We start from the raw sequence: 16,003 nt of genomic DNA, 5'->3' as shown, positions 1-16,003 counted from the left end.
TGCTAAGATTCTGGCTGTTCGTCTTGCACCGCTGCTTTGGGAGATCGTTCATACAGATCAGGCGGGTTTTATGGTAGGCAGAGAAGCACGGGACAACACGACTAAAGCCATCAACCTTATTCACAAAGCCAAGATATCTAATACGCCTCTCATGCTCCTGTCCACGGACGCTGAAAAGGCGTTCGACAGGGTCAACTGGACTTTTATGGAGGAAACCCTCTTATGTCTTGGCCTTAGCTCTCATATGATGGGATGGATAATGTCCCTGTACTCGTGCCCATCTGCTAGAGTTCGCGTGAATGGCATCCTCTCGGAAGGGTTCTCCATTTACAATGGCACCAGGCAGGGGTGCCCCTTGTCCCCCTTGATCTTTGTACTGACATTGGAGCCTCTCCTACGCCATGTTCGAGCTAATCCAGATGTGAGGGGCTTGGAGACACATAACTCAGTCAGCAAGATAGCTGCCTATGCTGATGACCTACTTTTCTTCTTGACTAACCCAACCGACTCCCTCCCAAATCTCATGCGGGAATTTCAGCGCTTCTCCAACTTATCCAACTTCAAGATTAATTTTTCTAAATCCGAAGCACTGAATATTTCCTTTCCTCCCCACCTCCTCTCGTCCCTGAAACAATCTTTCAGTTTTAAGTGGGCTCCGGTAGCCTTGAAATACCTGGGTGTCCATGTTCCCCCAGATTTGAAAGATCTTTTCCATTTGAATTTTCCTCCACTTCTTGCTGATCTTAAGGCGGACTGCGCCCGGTGGTCTAAAAGCACTTTTACATGGATGGGACGGTGCACCATCTTCAAAATGAATGCACTTCCAAGACTCCTCTATCTCTTCCAGACCCTTCCCATTGCTATACCTATTACATTTTTTAAAGCGGTCAACTCTCTCCAGATTTCTTTTATTTGGAACGGTAAAACCCCTCGACTTTCACGTGCGCTCCTATGTCTATCTAGGGAATCAGGAGGGTTAGCACTCCCTGACGTCCGCTCTTATTATACTGCATCCCATCTTGCTCGAGTGGTGGATTGGTGTAAACACGAAGGTTTTAAACAATGGGTGGGCCTGGAACAGAGTTTCTCATCTATACCCCTACAGGCTATCCCTTGGCTACATCGTAACCAACTCAAACACCTCCACCATCACCCCACTATAGGCCCAACACTGTTGTGCTGCTCCCTTCTCTCAGTTCGGTCATCCCTCTTCCCGGTTCACTCCTCAATGTATCCCATACTGGGCAACCCCTCTTTTACCACCGGTATGACGGACCCAGTCTTCCGCTTATGGCGGACCTCGGGATGGTTTCGAGCAGCCCAATTTCTTAACGGCAATGATTGGCTATCCATGGCAGACATGGCCCAGGTCCCTGACCTCCCGCCGCTTGAGCATTGGCGTTCCCTCCAACTACGTCATTTCTGCTCTTCTATTTCACCCTCTACTTCCTACCAAAGGGACAGGACTCCTCTAGAGGTCCTTTTGTACTGGCTCTGAATTGGCTAGACACACACTGTCCACAATATACAAGTTTCTCATAGACCCCCCGGACCTCCCCCTCCCTGTCTATCTTTCTACATGGGAAACGGATCTGGGTATCTCCTTCTCCCCCACACAAAGCCAACGTATACTCACTATGGCTCATAAGACCTCGATTAGTTCACGATATCAAGAAGCGGGCTTTAAACTGTTGTCTCGTTGGTACAGGACCCCAGCTCGATTGCACCACATCTTTCCTACAGCATCCCCTTTGTGCTGGAGATGTGGGCAGGACAATGGTACCCTCCTCCACACCTTCTGGTCATGCACCCTTCTTACCCCGTTTTGGGAAGGCATAAAACGAGTGATAACTGAAGTCACAGGCACAGATATAACCTTGGACGCGGCCCTCTTCCTCCTTCATCACTGCGACGTCCCGGTGAATATATATAAGCGCTCCCTGCTTCCCTTTTTAGTGATGGCAGCCCGTCATTGTATCCCATTACGATGGAAAGACCCTTCTCCTCCTACACTGTCCCTCTGGGTTTCACAGGTGAACGACATTATGCATATGGAGGACTTGACCTCCGTTATCTACGACTCAAGCACCAAGTTCTGTCAGACATGGGCTTCATGGATTGTTTTTCAGGACTCAGACTCCTACAAAGACATTATACGAGATCCGCATACCCCTAGGCAACCTGTCTAGCGCACTTTGCCAATGGGATGTAGTGGAGGACCCTACCCCCCCTCCCCTCCCCTCCCCTCTTGCATATTCTCCCCTGTTCTTCCTCCCCCCCTGGCTTTTCTCTTCTGTTCTGCTCTTTCTCTCTTGGTCCTTCAGTGTGGACTTCATGATCCGGACCTCCGTGTCGGAGATTTGTTCTTATTTAGAATACTTCCCTATAGGGGAATGATAGCTTTTATTATTTCAGCTAAAATGTATGTGAAGGCTGACTGTACTTTCTATATTGGTTTCTGTACTTTTTCTGTACTTTGTAATTTGTACCCCAAATGTTGTAAAATGGACCTTTTCGGTCATCAAAATAAAGAATTAAAAAAAAAAAAAGAAGCCTTTTACCGTGTGCACATACCCTCAAGTGTAACAACTTTTTAAAAAGCTTTTGACATGTCAGAAGTTTGGATCAGTGGGGTCCAAACACTGAGATCCCCCACTAGTCCCTAAAACGAAGCAGCAGGTTCTCGGGTGAGTGGTGTGCCGCTTCATTTCTGTTTGGCTTTCCTTGGAGCAGTGTACAGGCTCAATAGAAAGACTATATTTATGATATATATCATATTTATGATCGGCTGAAAGTCGATCATAAATGAAGCGGCACATCGCTCACCCGAGCACTTCTGCTGCTTCGTTTTAGCGATTGGTGGGGGTCTCAGTGCTCAGTCCCCCACCGATGAAAACTTCGGACATGTCACTATGACATGATAAAAGTTTAGTTACAGTTTAAAGGCTATGTACATCTTTAAAAACCTATTTTATATATATATATATATATATATATATATATATATATATATATATATATACATATATATATATATATATATATATATATATATACACACTACCATTCAAAAGTTTAGGGTCACTTAGTAATTTCCTTATTTTTGCAAGAAAAGCACAGTTTTTTTCAATGAAGATAGCATTAAATTAATCAGAAATACACTCTATACATTGTTAATGTGCTAAATTACAATTCTAGCTGCAAACGTCTGGTTTTTAATGCAATATCTACATAGATGTATAGAGGCCCATTTCCAGCAACCATCACTCCAGTGTTCTAATGGTACATTGTGTTTGCTAACTGTGTTAGAAGGCTAATGGATGATTAGAAAACACTTGAAGACCCTTGTGCAATTATGTTAGCACCGCTGTTTTGCTGTTTAGAGGAGCTATAAAACTGACCTTCCTATAAGCTAGTTGAGAATCTGGTGCATTACATTTGTGGGTTCGATTAAACTCTCAAAATGGCTAGATAAAGAGAGCTTTCATGTGAAACTCGACAGTCTATTCTTGTTCTTAGAAATGAAGGCTATTCCATGCGAGAAATCCAACTTGTGGGAGGGCCTTCTGGAAGCATCGGGTGAAATTTCTACCGATTAGCTCAGCAAATTAACAGCTAGAATGCTACAGGTCTGCAATGCTGTAATTGCTGCAAATGGAGCATTCTTTGACGAAAGCAAAGTTTGAAGGAGAAAATTATTATTTCAAATAAAAATCATTATTTCTAACCTTGTCAATGTCTTGACTATATTTTCTAGTCATTTTGCAACTCATTTGACAAATATAAGTGTGAGTTTTCATAGAAAACACAAAATTGTCTGGGTGACCCCAAACTTTTGAACGGTAGTGTATATATATATATATATATATATATATATATATATATACATTTATATATATATGTACATTTATATATATATATATATATATATATATATATATATATATCAATGCGATTGGTGCAAGTTTTAATAACTTTTTATTGAAAATGATTGTTACTTTTTGAGATACAGCTGCTAATCGTGACGGAGACGGAAGCTGCGGTTTCAGTTTGACTTTCCGTTTCGGGGTTCACCCGACGGAAACCTCGGATGGAACCCCGGAACGCAAAGCCAACGCTGATGTGAACAGGCCCTTATACTGCATTCAGCTACCTGCCCCTACTGAAGTGGATTGAGTAGAGTGTGCTCTATCATTTATAGGAGGTGTTTGATCCATGAGAGAGTAGCACTCCCTAATAGTGTCTTTGATCCACCTAGACAAAGTGTCTTTACTGACTTTTTGTCCTTTAGCATTACCATGGAATTGTAAAAATAGAGATTCTATTTTCCTAAATTTTTTAGTACGCTGTAGATATGAAAAGACTGCTCTTTTGACATCTAGAGTATGTACGGTTACTTGATGTTAATTTTCTGGGTTTTGATAGAAGACAGGTAGAGAGATCTCTTGTGTAATATTGGCAGTAGAGGGGACCTTGGGGACAAAACCTGGAAGTGTACGCAGGGTAATGCAATCTTGAAGAATATGGAGGTATGGTTCCCTGCACGATATAGCTTGTAACTCACTAATTCTTCTAGCCGATGTGAGGGCTACAAGGAATAAAGCTTTAAAAGAGACATGTTTGAGGTTTGCTTCTGAAATAGGTTCAAATGGCTGTCAATGCTTGAAGAACGAGCGGTAAATACCAGGAGGGTAATGAATTATGTGAGACATGATTGAGATTCCTGATGGCTTTGAATAACCTACGTATAAGGCTTTGGTTTGAGAATTTTGATTCAAGTTGGGGTTTATCGCCATGAAATAGAACTTCAAGGTATTTTATTTGGGGCCTTTGTCTAAGTCTTCTTGAAGAAATTGAAGCAGAGAGGAAATAACATCAGGTAGAACTTTGTTAGAAGAACACCATTCCTTGTACTGTATATTCTCCAGATTCTGTTATATACAGAAATAGTGTCCTGTTTTCTGGCTGACAGGAAAGTTTTGATCACGTCGTTGGATCAGGGTTTCCCTCTCAGTCTCCAAGCCGTTAAGTGAAGATGTTGCATTTGCGGATGAAAGAACCCTTTCTGGTCGAGAAGATGTCGTCGGGCTGGAAGTCTCCAAAATCTGCCTCATCGATAGATAGTACATGAGGGAAAACAAAGCACGACGTTGCCAGAAAGGAATCGCTGCTTCCACTTGTTCATCCAGAATCTTTCTGAGGACCTTCTGTTTGAGTGGTACAGGGGGGGAACATGTAAATCAACATGTTGGACCAGGTGATCAATAGACTGTCTATAGACATGTGATTGCCCTTTCGGGAGAGGGAGCCAAGTTTTATTGTCTTTTTGTTGTCTTATGAAGCCATAGCATCCAGATCTGGGAGACCCCATTTCTGAGAGATTTAAATGAAAATTTCTGGGTGTAGACTCCATTCGCCCGGATGTAGAGGGATGCGACTCAGCCAATCCGCCTTCAAATTCAGAGAACCTCGTATATGAATAGCTGTGATGTTTAATAGGTTGGATTCCGACCATTTCATGATTCTCCTGCATTCCCAGGACAGTTGACAACTCCTGGTGCCCCCTTGCTTGTTTATGTAATACACAGATGCCAGGTTGTCTGTTTGTACTAAAATACTTAGATTTTTTAGAATGTATTGGAAATGAATTAGCGCTAATTTTATCGCTCGGAGCTCCCTGAGGTTGGATGGTAGAGTCTGCTCCTGATAAAACCTAGATCATTGCTCCCAAAGTTCCCCTAGCTGGGCACCCCAACCCGAGGAGGAGGCATCCGTAGTGATCACTATCTGAGGATGATACACTAGGGTGAGAGGATATGAGGTTTTAGCCACCATCTCAGTCTATTTTGGTCTAGGAGTCCAAAACTATGAACTTATCCAAATGAATTGGGTTTTTGTTCCAAGATGACAGGATGTTCTGCTGCAGGACTCTCACGTGAGCTTTGGGCCACGGGATGGCATTTATTGAGGATGTTAATAGACCCAGGACTTTCATGGCAGAACGAGTGGTGACCTTGCGAGTGAGAATGAGATGAGAAATTTGTCACGTAGTGTTCGTGGACCCAATGGGCCGTACCACCTTGGCGGTATGGCAACTGGCCAACAGAGCGCAGGTCAGAGTCTATAATTCATATAGGGTACCTGTGGCAGCTCAGACAGTAGCAAGGCAGGCTAGCAGGAACTAGGCAGCAGGTAGACGTTAGGGGTGGAGAAGCAGGACAGGCGTGGTATACAGCACGGCTACAGCTCAGCACGGCACTAGATCAGGGTACAGTTTACAGGATACAGGAAAAGGGAACACTGGGAGCAGGAAACACTAGGGGACCATTTGCAAAACAAACTTGGAATACGACAACAACGCTCAGATGTGGGAGGATGGGGCTGGGACCTTCTTATAGCCCAGGGTGCTCTGGGAGAAATTAGCTCAATCTCCAACATGCATGCGCTCTGGCTTCTTAAGTCTGGACTGAGCTCGTGAGCGCACCCTGGTGGTCACTGTGGAGCAGGACGGCCGTATGTGCAGACATCTCTTGAGAGAAGGGCGTCGACTGGATAGAAGGAGTTGGTGGTCAGCGAACACAGACGTTACTGTATCCCCCCTCTTCTGCACCCTCCTCTTGGGGCCAGAACGAGAGAGAAACCTCTTAAAGAGGGTAGGAGCGTTGAGCTTCTCCTCTGGCTCCCAGGACCTCTCTTCTGGACCACACCCCCTCCAATCCACCAAATAAAACGTCTTTCCTCTCACTCTCTTGGTGTCCAAGATCTCTTTAACCTCGAAGGTGTCTGAAGAGCAGCTGGAGGCAACCGCAGGGCTTAGAGTAAAGTGGTTCAGAACCACTGGTTTCAGGAGAGAAACATGGAAGGAGTTGGGGATCTTGAGGGTAGGGGGCAGCTGAAGCTTTTAGGCGACAGGGTTGATCTGCTGCAGGATCTCGAAGGGACCGAGGAACCTGGGAGCAAATTTGTACGACGGAACCCACAGTCGAATATTCCTGGAGGACATTCAGACCTTCGTGCCAGGAAGAAACAGAGGAGGTTCTCTTCTCCTTGTGTCCGCCTTCCGCATCATGCGGTCGACCGCCAGCAGAATGGAGGATCGTGTCTGCTGCCAGATCTGCAGAAAGTCCCCAAAAGCCGTGTCAGCAGCTGGCACCTCGGACGTAACAGGGAGAGGAATCCGGGGGTGCTGGCCATAGACAATAAGGAACGGTGTCTTCTGTGTGGACTCGCTGGTATGATTGTTGGAAGAGAACTCAGCTCACGGAAGCAACTGCACCCAGTCATCATGCTGCTTGGAGATGAAGTGGTGTAGGTAGTTCTCCAAGATCTGATTGATCCTCTCGACCTGACCATTGGACTGAGGATGGTAGGCTGAGAAAAAGTCCAACTTTATACCTAGGAGTCCACAGAGGGCTCTCCAGAACTTCGAGGTGAACTGAACACCCCGATCAGACGCAATATGCTGCGGCAAGCCGTGCAGGTGGAAGATGTGTTGGATGAACAGCTTGGCCAACAGAGGAGCAGAAGGAAGACTGGTCAGAGGAACGAAGTGGGCCATCTTTGAAAATCGATCCACCACCACCCAGACAGTACTGCATCCGGCAGAGAAAGGCAGGTCCGTAACAAAGTCCATAGCTATATGCTGCCAGGGGGGATTGGGCACAGGCAATGGCTGGAGCAGACCAGCAGGTCTGGAGTGAGCGACCTTGTTGGCTGCACATACTGAACAGGAATAAACAAAGTCCATAATGTCCTTAGGCAGTGTGGGCCACCAGAAATGACGAGCAATCAGATCCCGAGTCTTACGGGTCCCGGCGTGACCTGCCAGTCTAGAGGAGTGTCCCCAGCGGAGGATTCTTCCACGGTCACCCAGGCGCACAGAAGTCCTCCCTGGAGGAATGTCCCCAACTTGCAGGGGATTGACAGAGACAATGCAAGACGGATCAATGAAGTTCTGTGGAATCTCCATGGTGTCTTCTGTCTCGAAAGACCTGGACAAGGCATCTGCCCTCACATTCTTGTCACAGTTGATGTAGCTACTTACCTGCAAACGCTGATGCTGCTGCAGAATCAACTGTAGCCTCTGGTGCCGATGTGTCCTCGCTCGTCCGACACGATGCAGGACCTTGGGCAGGAAGTGACGTCACAGCGTGATCTCTCGAGAACACGCTGTGTGTCTGTGCACTGACAGAAGCTGGGTGGTAACGAAGAGAAGTGGATGATGCTGATTTGTCAGCATCATACACTTCTATTCACAACGCCCAGCTAGTAAAAGAAGTAAAAACGCCCAGATGTACATACACAATACACGCTCAGTTGTACTTTAACTTTAAACACGCCCAGTTGTACTTTAGAAAGCCTCATTTGCATAAATATAAAAATGGTCATAACTTGGCCAAAAATGCTCGTTTAAAAAAAACAAAAACGTTACTCTTATCTACATTGCAGCGCCGATCTGCTGCAATAGGAGATAAGGGTTGCAAAATCTGGTGACAGAGACTCTTTAAATAATTGTACCTCTTATGTGTCTTGAACCCACTCTTTGTCAGAAGAGGCACTATTCCAAGCGTGAAACAGGCTGTAACCTGCAATCAGGCTATGTTCTCCCTTTAATACTTTTTAATCTTGCTAGAAGTAACAACAAAATAAAGTTTAAGAGCCAAAACGGGGGAGTGACGCATTTTTCATGCTTCTCACTGTGCGATGAACCCACTCTTGGTTTTGGCTCACAAATACTGATCTAAATACTGCCGTGTGAAAGCTGTCTAGAGGTCTAAGTCCTTTTATATGCTACGAGTCACTATCTGGGGCCCCAAATTATATTATCCCTACAGGGGTCCACATTAAAGAGGCTCTGTCACCACATTATAAGTGCCCTATCTCCTATATAAGATCGGCGCTATAATGCAGGTGACGGTAATGCTTTTTAGTTAATAAAACGATCTGTTTTCACCACTTTATTAGCGATTTTAGATTTATGCTAATAAGTTCCTTAATGCCCAACTGGGCGTATTTTTACTTTAGACCAAGTGGGCGTTGTACAGAGGAGTGTATGACGCTGACCAATCAGCGTCCTGCACTCCTCTCCATTCATTTACTCAGCGCATAGGGATCCTGCTAGATCCTTATGTGCTGTTTTATACTTACACATTAACAATACTGAAGTGTTTAGACATTCCACGGAATGTCTATTCACAATCTCTGCACTTCGTTACTCTGTCTGTGGTAGTTACAGCAGAGGAAGCATGATCTCGCGAGATTACGCTGTAAATACTTGTATACACGGGGCAATTATCATCAACAAGCGTTCTATGAACGCTCGTCTGCACAATAATAGCCCAGTGTAAAACCCCCTTCACTGTATAATACATTGCACTACATAAATAGTGCAATGTATTAGAACAGTTAGACCTCAGTAGGACTAAGCGCCCTAGTGGGAGTAAAAAAGGGACAAAAATTTAAAAAATCGCCTTTTTTCCCCATTATAAATCTTTTATTATTAAAAAAACTAAAAACTATACATAATTGCTGTGTCTGTAAGAACCTGAACTATAAAACGATCATGTTATTTCTCCCTTCTGGTGACCGCCGTCAAAAAAAAATTAAGAGAAAAACAATGCCGGCTTTGCTGTTTTTTTGGTCACTTCCCCTCTCAATACATGGAAGAAAAAGTGATCAAAATGGCACATGTACCTCAAAATGGTACTGTAATGTCCAATGGGGGTCTGCCATCTTTATATTCCTATAAAGCCCTGGAAGTAGGAAGTTCATTACTCCATTGTCTAAGAATATAGAGATACACAGAGTTTTAGAGCTCTCACGCAGTCAGGTGGCGCTGTGGCTTAGTTGGTTAAAGCGCCTGTCTAGTAAACAGGAGATCCTGAGTTCGAATCTCAGCAGTGCCTACTTTTATCTTTGGAATGTTGTGTGCTAGCGTGTGCACGATTCCCCGCAATAATGGCGGCTTTCTCTCTGGATATGATCACACCTTTGTTGTATTATGCCTTCCTTTTTACCAAATAGTTGAAAGCTATTATGTAGCTATATAAACCTGTCATTTTCATTAGGAGAATTTAGTGCTAGAAATACACATCGAAGTAACCTTAAAATATTAAAATAATTATATCCAATACTAATGTTAACAATATTGCAGAAATTATACCTACATTATTTTTGTCTTTTTTAAAAGTAATTAAAATTGCATATTAACAACAAAAGCATTTAGAAACCAAAAAGCTCAAACGTAGTCGGCAGGATTCGAACCTGCGCGGGGAAACCCCAATGGATTTCAAGTCCATCGCCTTAACCACTCGGCCACGACTACATTCTGTTTACGTTCGTGCACGATCCTGTATAATACATATCACAGCTACACTGGGTGCTTGAGTACATAACTGCCGCTTTTGATACAACTTTTCCATTGGGCGGCTCCATAGCTCAGGGGTTAGAGCACTGGTCTTGTAAACCAGGGGTCGCGAGTTCAAATCTCGCTGGGGCCTCAGTTCCGTTTTTTTTAAATAAATTAAATTATTATGGAAAATAACAGATTTGTCTGATAAGAAGTTAACTATATTTGTGCTGTGAAAACCAAAAAATACATACGATGAAGTTGGTTTCTTATTTGTCCACTTTACTATTTAAGTGTTTCTATTTTTTACTGTGGGGGGGGGGGGTTGTTTGGTGGCTTGTGGGTGTGTGTCGGGGAGTGCTTGCAGGGTGATTGTTGGGGGGGGGGGTTGTGTGGTGGTTTGCGGGGTGTGTGGAGGGATGTTGTGTCTTGCCTGTGTGGGGGGTTTGGGCGGGTGATTGTGGATTTGGGGTGTGGGGGTTGCATGCAGGGTGCTTGTGGAGTTGGGGGGTGCGTGTGTGGGGGGAGGTTGTATGGGGGGGTTTGCGGAGCGTCTACATGTGTGGGAGAGGTTTGTGGGGGGGGGGGCACCATGATTCGCCAGAATTATTATTAACTATTAATATTTCTGGCGCATCTCTAGGTCCCGTGCGCCACAATAGAAACTACAGTTCATTGACCTCTAGTATTTATTGTGGCGCAGAGGAGAAGTCAGAAGTCTGCTGTAGGTGAGTATTAGGCTATGTTCACACGGAGTATTTTGCCGAGTTTTTTGACGCGGAAACCGCGTCGCAAAACTCGGCAAAAACGGCCCGAGAACGCCTCCCATTGATTTCAATGGGAGGCGTCGGCGTCTTTTTCCTGCGAGCAGTAAAACTGCCTCGCGGGAAAAAGAAGCGACATGCCCTATCTTCGGGCGCTTCCGCCTCTGACCTCCCATTGACTTCAATGGGAGGCAGAGAAAGCGTATTTCGCGCTGTTTTATGCCCGCGGCGCTCAATGGCCGCGGGCGAAAATCGGCGTGCAGGGAGAGGAAAATCTGCCTCAAAGTTCCAAACGGAATTTTGAGGCAGATATTCCTCCCCCAAAATATTCCGTGTGAACATAGCCTTAGGACTATTTCACACTGAGTATTTTGGCGCTGTTTTCAAAACAGCTCCAAAAAATGCCCGAAATCGCCTCCCATTGATTTCAATGGGAGGCGGAGACGTTTTTTCCCGCGAGCAGTAAAAACCGCTCGTGGGAAAAATATACGACATGACCTTTCTTCTGGCAGTTCTATCTCTGACCTCCCATTGACATCAATGGGAGGCAGAGAGAGCGGTTTTCGCTGCGTTTTTTGCCTTTAGTGCCGAGAAGGGTCGTGTACGATCCAGTACCCGACCATCTGTTGTGATGGTCGGCAATTGAGCGGCCGCAGGCTGGGAAGGGCCAAAAACTGGTGTCAGCGAGTCACAACATGACCAGTGACTGGAATGAAGTGGAAGCAGAGCTTGTACAAGTACTGTGACCCCTTCAAAACAACTGATCAGCAGGGGTCCTGGCAGTTGGACCCTGAGCAATCAGCTATTAATGGCCATTCTGAGGATAGGCCATCAATTTTTAGGGCCTGGAAAAACCCCTTTAATTTTATTCTCCCCAGGGTAACTGGGTCATTGCACCTTTATAAGTAAAATACGTTCTTTATAGTTACCAAACCAGAAAAAAAAAAAATACTTGAATAAGAAACTGGAAGAATAAGAAACCAAGTTCAGCATCATAAAATACATGAAAAATACATGAGTGAAAGCCTGACGCAGATGTGAACGATGTCTTAGTAACACAAATTTATTAGACATGAAAGGTTTTTACATTAATATTCGTCAATACTATAGTAGAGTGCTACAATATAACAAAATTAAAATAACATTGCTAAAAAAAAACAAAAACATGTTTCCGCCCGGTTTCGAACCGGGGACCTTTCGCGTGTGAGGCGAACGTGATAACCACTACACTACGGAAACTCCTGATTATTGCTCTGCGACACATAACTACACATCAGTGCTCTGACAAACACTACATTAGCTGCTGAGTAATGCGTAGATCTGTTAGTCTTTACAATGGTAATTAAATTCATGCTGCATTGAAGTACAATGAGTTAGAACCTAGCTGCAGAGACTCTTCTACAGTTGTTGACAGTTTAACAGTCGGATAGAGCGGCCGTTTCTGTTTTGTGCTTTCATTTGACTGTCACAAAGGTTTAACATGGAAGATTTATTTATGACGTTGCAAAACAAATGGCGACTTCTGTGCACTACAGACATTAAGATCCACGGGACAATGGAAACCTGATGTATCCAGTATAGCGTTTGAGAATAGTATTACAGACAAGCTGACCTCGTGGCGCAACGGTAGCGCGTCTGACTCCAGATCAGAAGGTTGCGTGTTCAAATCACGTCGGGGTCAATGTTTTTTTTTTTAGTTTTACAAATTTTAACTTACCTACAAGGTAACAAAAGATAGTATTTCTTGAATGATATTTACTGTTAGGTTTTAGTCTTAATGTTCCATTTTAGTATACTGAGTTCTGATCAGTACAGATTTAGAACAGCAGGGTAGAAAAAGTTAACAAAAATCTTTATTATTGTATTACAAACTCATTATTTACCCTTAAAGAAATTCATTATTTTGATAATGTAATCTGTAATACACATGGCAAATTAATATTAAACTAAAGAAAAACGCAGCTGAATTTTCGAAATAATTAAAATTGCATGCTAGTCATCTGCATATTGCAGTCTTTTGTATAGTCAATATTTAATTTCAATTTACATTTACAAGAAGTAAAGTGACATTTATTTTTTTTGTGTGGGGAAGGCTCCCAAAATCTTGCATTGATATAGACCCTTTTACTGGCGTTGGAAACCACTGTTTTTTTTAAATATGTATAATGTCAATTGATGCTGTGCCGCGAACATTCAGCGCCTTACAATGACACTGATTGGCAGGGCAGAGTGACTTGCCCCGCCAATCAGCGCCTTACAATAACGGTAGCGGCGCGATGACGTCATCGTGCCGCTAGCGTCGTTGAAAGGCGCTGACTGGCAGGGCAGAATGACTTGCCCCGCCAATCAGCGGCTTTCAACAACGGAATCGGTGCGCGTCGATGAAAGGCGCTGATTGGCAGGGCAAGTCATTCTGCTCTGCAAATCAGCTTCATTGTAAGGCGCTGAATGGTCGGGGACGGAACCTGCCTGGCCATTCAGCACTTATGCATGTAATTGTATCTGCATTCTAAAGACACAGGTACAATTAGTGCAGGAGGGGGTGGCGGTGGCTGCTTTCAGTGGAGCCACCGCCCACTCAGAAAGGCACTATGCCACCGCCAGAGGCGAGATGCTCATCTCGCCTCATGGACCTGGTTGCGGCCCACACGTGAGGAGTTCATCACTGTCAATCGGTGTTCTTTGTCCAGCCCTGCATTTATGTAATTTAATTGATGGTTTAATTTCATGAAAGAAAACAATAATTAACCCATGAACTCATACAGTTGGGACCAGAATTATATAGAAAGTGACACAAGTTTTGGCATTTTAGCTGTTTACCAAAACATATTACTGAAGTTCTTCATTAAATTTTACATAGCGTAGTTTTATCGTTTTAGTCTAAATTTACTGCAGTATAATTTTTATACTACAGATTTTTTTAGCACTAATATAACAGATTTAGCGTCAGTTAGTGATGGACATTTAGTTTTTTTTTACTGAAGTTCGTTCACTAAATTTTATATAGTGTAGCTTTATAGTTTTAGCCTAAATTTACCTCAGTAGTTTTTATACTACAGTTTTTGTTTTGTTTTTAGCAGATTCAGCGTCACTAAATTTTAGTGTTAGGTAGTCAGGAAATTCTTTACAGTTTTATATTGCCATAATTTTTTTTTACTGAAGTTTGTTCAGTACATTTTTTATACTTCATTTTTTTCTAAACTTTTAATTTCTTTCTTTCTTCTCTTCTCTTTTTTTTTATTCAGTAATTTTGAAATACACTTGTAAAAGCACAACACAAACAACACCTTGTGTAAAAATAAAGTCAGTGTTACACGTGTTCGAGCCGTACACCCCCCCCCCCCCCTAATAAAAATGTCCCAATCATCCCAAAGGGTCTATTCAGCAGAGGAGGCATGCGCCATCCTGGCCTCTGACACTGATTCTGCCAGCGTGGGAGAAGAGGAATTCGCCCCATACCTCTTGTCCTCCTCCTCCTCATCATCCGGTGATGAGGAACCTCCGCAATGGTGATCCAGTACATCAGCTGAGGCAACCGCCCAGATAAGTGATCCCGTGTGGAACCCACCCCCTGAGAATTATGAGCCTCAGATCCTCGAATTCATAGGTAGCTCAGGAATTCATTTTGAGACTGAAGGCCTCACAGAAATAGATTTTTTAAAGGTTTTTTTCAGTGAGGATTTAGTGAATTTAATGGTGGCCCAAACCAAATTTATATGCCCAGCAATTTATTGCCCAGAACCCCACGTCATCATATGCTTGACCCTTCACGTGGACCCCTGTAGATGCAGCGGAGATGCTAAAATTTTGGGGCCTTGTGCTGCATATGGGGTTAGTAAAGAAGCCACAGATCAGGCAATACTGGAGTACAGATGTTTTGTACAAAACCCCAATTTACTGCATGACAATGCCCCTGACACGCTTTGAAGTTATTTTTACATTTTTGCATTATAATGATAATGCACAGTGCCCGGCCGGTGATGATCCCACATATGACCGCCTATTCAAAATCAAGCCAGTCATTAATAATTTCTGCACCAAATTTCAAGAAGCGTATACCCCCCAAAAGAATATTGTAATAGACAAGTCCCTTGTACATTTTAAGGGTAGGCTAAAATTCCGCCAATGCCTGCCCAGTAAGAGGGCAAAGCATGGGATAAAAATGTACAAACTGTGCGAGATTAGCTCAGGGTACACACACAGATTTCGGGTTTATCTAGGGAAGGACTCAGGTATTGAACCCCCAGAATGCCCCCCCCCCCCCGACTTACCTGCAAACGCTGATGCTGCTGCAGAATCAACTGTAGCCTCTGGTGCCGATGTGGCCGTCACGATGCAGGACCTGTGAGTGACGTCACAGATCTGCACTGTCAGAAGCTGGGCGTTCTGAAGAGAAGAGGATGTTACTTCTCTTCAGAGCGCCCAGCTAGTGAAAGTATTAAAAATGCCCCGATGTACGCACATAATACACGCCCACTTGGACTTTTACTTTTAAACACACCCACTTGGACTTTTGCAAGCCTCATTTGCATAACTACAAAAACGGTCATAACTTGGCCAAAAATGCTCGTTTTTTTAAAATAAAAACGTTACTGTAATCTACATTGCAGCGCCTATCTGCTGCAATAGCAGATAGGGGTTGCAAAATCTGGTGACAGAGCCTCTTTAAATGCCTCTCCACCAGAAATACTGCAGCATGCGACACGGTGCGCAAAAACCAGAGAGGCCTCCCTAAAACACTGCTTGGCCAACGTGTCAGAAGGGGTGAGAGCAGGGCATTATGCAGCGAGAACTTGTTATTCGTCAAGTATAAAAACAAGAGGGATGTCCTTCTCTTGACCACAATACATGGGAACGGCAGCACGCCTGTCCCTGTACAAGGTATCACCAC

The 16,003-nt window shown here is 43.9% G+C and overlaps 5 non-coding genes across 5 annotated transcripts; 3 read left to right on the top strand and 2 right to left on the bottom strand.

Moving 5' to 3' along the window:
- Positions 1 to 9,831: 9,831 nt before the first annotated feature.
- Positions 9,832 to 9,905, top strand: TRNAT-AGU (transfer RNA threonine (anticodon AGU)). The gene has a single exon. It is a non-coding gene; the product is annotated as a tRNA-Thr (tRNA).
- Positions 9,906 to 10,242: 337 nt separating this feature from the next.
- TRNAS-UGA (transfer RNA serine (anticodon UGA)) lies at positions 10,243 to 10,324 on the bottom strand. The gene has a single exon. It is a non-coding gene; the product is annotated as a tRNA-Ser (tRNA).
- A 102-nt stretch (positions 10,325 to 10,426) lies between these two features.
- Positions 10,427 to 10,499, top strand: TRNAT-UGU (transfer RNA threonine (anticodon UGU)). The gene has a single exon. It is a non-coding gene; the product is annotated as a tRNA-Thr (tRNA).
- Positions 10,500 to 12,278: 1,779 nt separating this feature from the next.
- Positions 12,279 to 12,351, bottom strand: TRNAV-CAC (transfer RNA valine (anticodon CAC)). Its single transcript has one exon. It is a non-coding gene; the product is annotated as a tRNA-Val (tRNA).
- A 370-nt stretch (positions 12,352 to 12,721) lies between these two features.
- TRNAW-CCA (transfer RNA tryptophan (anticodon CCA)) lies at positions 12,722 to 12,793 on the top strand. The gene has a single exon. It is a non-coding gene; the product is annotated as a tRNA-Trp (tRNA).
- Positions 12,794 to 16,003: the final 3,210 nt, after the last annotated feature.

This window comes from Rhinoderma darwinii, chromosome 9 (genome assembly GCF_050947455.1).
Source record: "Rhinoderma darwinii isolate aRhiDar2 chromosome 9, aRhiDar2.hap1, whole genome shotgun sequence".
Lineage (NCBI taxonomy): Eukaryota > Metazoa > Chordata > Amphibia > Anura > Rhinodermatidae > Rhinoderma > Rhinoderma darwinii.
This window is presented reverse-complemented; position numbering and strand designations above follow the sequence as displayed.